The following is a 3,683-nucleotide window of genomic DNA, read 5'->3' as shown; positions in this document are numbered from 1 at the left end:
CATGGCTGCCCCCACCCGCCCCAGCTCAGTACTTTAAAAAAAAGCCCTGGGACTCACCGCTTTTGCAGCGGCCTCAGTGCTTTGGAGGGCTCATGCAGAGCCCCCCAAATGGTGCAGGGCAATGGGGGCCAGTGGGGATTGCCCCCTGCCAGCAGAAGCAGTGAGTCCAGGGCCTTTTTTGGTTTTTTTTTTCTTAAAGGGCTGGACCTGGCCTGGGGAAGGTTACCCGTGGGGGCTGGGGGAGCAAGGGGGGGTTGGGGGGCTCACGCAGAGCCCCCTATATGGTAGGGGGGCAGTGGGGATCGCCCCCTGTCCAGCAGCACCCGCTGAGTCAGGGCTTTTTTCCCCCAAAGAGCTGGGAGCTGGGGCAGGCAAGGCAGCCATTGGTGGGCTGTGGGTGATGAGCATGGCTGATTCAGAGAATCAGGATTGGGACAGTAATTTGAATCACCAAATTGAATCACTGTCCCCTGAATCGGCTGAATCCGAAGAGAATACTAACCACTTTGTGCTGGCCTAGTGCTTGCACCACCTCTGGGGCTAGTCTGCTTCAGACCTTGGGCACTTAGACTGTAAAGAAGATTTTCCTTATCTCGAGACTGAATTAGCCTTCTAGAAGTTTGTGGCCATTAGACCTAGTTTTCCCTTGTTCTCCCAGATCCTGATGTACCCCCCCTTATATACTTGTAGTCTGCCACCAATTGCCCCCTGAGCCTTCTCTTCGCCAGGCTGAAGAGTTCAGCCTCTCCTTGTAAGACTTGCTCCCTTGGCCTTTGATCATATGAGTGGCTCTCCTCTGGACTCTCTTGAGCTTATTCACATCCCTCCTGAAGTGGGGGGCCCAAAATTGGATGCAGTACTCCAGCTGCAGCCTCACCAAGGCCAAATAAAGTGGGAGGATGACATCCCTGGTTTTCCTTGAGATGCACTGGTGGATACATGCCAGAGTTTGGTTTGCTCTGCTGACCACAGCATCGCATTGGTGGCTCATGTTCATCTTGTGGTCAGTCAAGACCCCCGAGTCTTTTTCAGTCACGGTGCTAGAGAGTGTAGCACTTTAAGAATGATGCTTTTTTTTTCCTCCCAAGGTAAAGTACTCTGCATTTCTGTATGTTGAATGCCATCAGGTTTTGGTCCACCCACTTTGCAAGCATGTCCAGGACAGCCTGTATACCCAGCCTGTCCTCTAGCATGACCACCTTCCCCTGTAGTTTAGCGTCATGCACAAACTTTACCAGTCCGCATCTGACACCCAAACCCAGATCATTAATTAAGGTACCAACCCAAGCACTGAGCCCTGGGGGACTCCACTGGTAACTCTGCATCATGTTGATTTGTTCCCATCAACTAGTACCCTTTGGGTCTGACCCCAGAGCCAGTTCCCCAGCCATCAAACCATGAGATGGTCGAGGCCACAGTTCCCCAGCTTGGTCATGAGGACATCATAGGAGACCAAGTCAAAGGCCTTCTCGAAATCCAGATAAATTACATCAACCTCATCACCCTTGTTCAGGCAATGTGTCACCTGGCCATAGAAGATGAGGTTGGTGAGGCAAGACCTTCCAGTAATAAAACTGTGTTGGCTGGCATTCAGTAGGTTGCCTTCCATTAGCCTGTTGTAGATGGATCCCTTCATAATTTTCTCCAAGATCTTTCCAGGGATGGATGTCAGACTGATAGGTCAGTAATTCCCTGGATCTTCCTTCCTCCGTTTCTTGAAGATTAGGACCACGTTGGCTCTTTTCCAGTGTTCCAGTACATCACCCAAGTCCCACAAGCTTTCAAATATCTTGGCCATAGGGTATGCTATGATATCCACCAGTTCTTTTAAGATTCTCAGGTGCCCACGGACTTACGGATGTCAAGTCTCTTGAAGTGTTCTTTCACTTGATCTACGTCAATTGTGGGCCCATCTCCCAAGCCCCAGGTGCTTTGCATCCTGTCTGACAGCATGACTCCCTTGAGTGGGTGGAAAACTGACACAAAGTAATTGTTTAGGAGATTGGCCTTTTCTTGGGTGTCAGATGTCAGCTGCCCCATTTGATCTCTCAGGGGACCAATGTTGCTTTTTTTCTTCCTCTGACTTCCCACATATCTGAAAAACAACTTTTTGTTATCCTTGATTCCGGTGGCTAGCCTGAGTTCGGTTACTGCTTTGACTGTTCTGGACCACTCCCTACAGGTACAGGCTAGTGCTGAGTAGTCCTTCTTAGTGATGATTCTAGTTTTCCATCTGGTGTAGGCTTTTCTTTTCAGTTTCAGGAGACCCAGAAATTCCCTGTTGAGCCACGGGGCCTTCCCTGCCTTCTGACTGCATTTCCTGTGGGATACGATGAACTTCTCTTGTACTTTAAGGACTGAGTTCTGTAGGAACAACCATTCCTCATGGATTCTCCTTCCTAGGGGGTAATGTTCCCTTAGTGCCCGACTGACCAGTCTCCTGAGTTTGTGAAAGTCAGCCTTCCCAAAGTTGAGAATTTCTGTTTTACTGAGGGATTTGCCCACCCTGCATTGGACAGAGAAAGTAATCAGATCATGGTCATTGTCACCAAGCTTGTCCTTGATCCTCACTCAGCAGATCATCCCCTTTGAGCAGAACTAGATCTAGCAGTGCCTCTTCCCTAATTGGCCTGTAGACCTCTTGTGTCAGGTACAGGTCGTCAATGCAGGCAAGAAAGTTATGTGACCAGTCAGACTTGGCCGTGTGCTCTTCCCACAAGACGTTTGGGAGGTTGAAGTCTCCCATGATGATCATACATTGGGAATATGTGGCCTCAGCCGCAATTCCCTATTGAATTCGAGATCCAGTTCTTCTTGGTTAGGAGGTCTGTAATAGACTCGTATGAGTACATCTCCTTCCGCATGCTCCCCCGGTATTTTAATCCAGAGGGTCTCAGGATGCCTTCCATGGTTAGTGAACTTAGTTTGAAGGGAAGTGTACTGCTCCTTGACATAGAGAGCTATACCCTCATCCTTCTTCCCAACACAATCACCCCTATAGAGGGTATAGCCTCTATACCTATCAGCCAGTCATAGGAGGAGTCCCACCAGATCTCTGTTATCCCTACAAGGTCTTTATCAGTCAGAATGACCAGCTTCTCTTGCTTGTTATCTAAGCTCCTGGCATTAATGTACAGGCAATTCAGTCTGCCATGGGAAGCCCTAGGCTTCCTTATGTGATGGGATGTGAGCTTTCTTGGGCTCTCACCAGAGTGGATTCCCTTGGGCTACCTAAGCTGTTACTACTGTGATTGGCATGACCAGGGCTAGAACTGTTGATTGACTGCCCATCCCCAAGTGATCTTAGTTTAAAGCCCTGTCAAGTAGGTCAGCCCTTCTGGTCAAGAAGAGCTTCTTCCCTTTCCAGGTGAGGTGGAGGCCATCCCTTCAAACAATCTGCTACCTCTCTCACTGAAGTGTGGAGTGTGGTCAAAGCCAAACCCCTCACAATGGCACCATCACCAGAGTGTTCTGTTCACCTCACCAATGCATCTATCCCTCTGGGGCCCATGACCCATGACTGGGAGAATCAAGGAAAAAACTACTTGAGTCCCCAGACCCTTGAGCCCAGCCCCCAGTGCTCAGTAGCCACACATGACCTGACCAGGATTGCTCTGAGCCATGTCATTTGTGCCCACATGAATGATTAGAATAGGATGGTGGTCCAAGGGCTGGATGAGTCT

At 49.6% G+C, this 3,683-nt stretch overlaps 1 long non-coding RNA gene across 1 annotated transcript in view; it reads right to left on the bottom strand.

The window, feature by feature from the left end:
• The window catches only part of LOC109313429, a 7,264-nt gene extending 3,969 nt beyond the window's left edge, over window positions 1–3,295 (bottom strand). Inside the window, exons 1-2 of the long non-coding RNA XR_002102047.1 lie at window positions 3,285–3,295; window positions 1,175–1,179 (exon numbers count right to left, since the gene is read on the bottom strand). This is a non-coding gene — a long non-coding RNA (uncharacterized LOC109313429). The remainder of the gene's footprint in view (window positions 1–1,174; window positions 1,180–3,284) is intronic.
• Window positions 3,296–3,683: the final 388 nt, after the last annotated feature.

The sequence above is a fragment of the Crocodylus porosus genome, unplaced genomic scaffold, assembly GCF_001723895.1.
Source record: "Crocodylus porosus isolate Cpor-Errol unplaced genomic scaffold, CroPor_comp1, whole genome shotgun sequence".
Lineage (NCBI taxonomy): Eukaryota > Metazoa > Chordata > Crocodylia > Crocodylidae > Crocodylus > Crocodylus porosus.
This window is presented reverse-complemented; position numbering and strand designations above follow the sequence as displayed.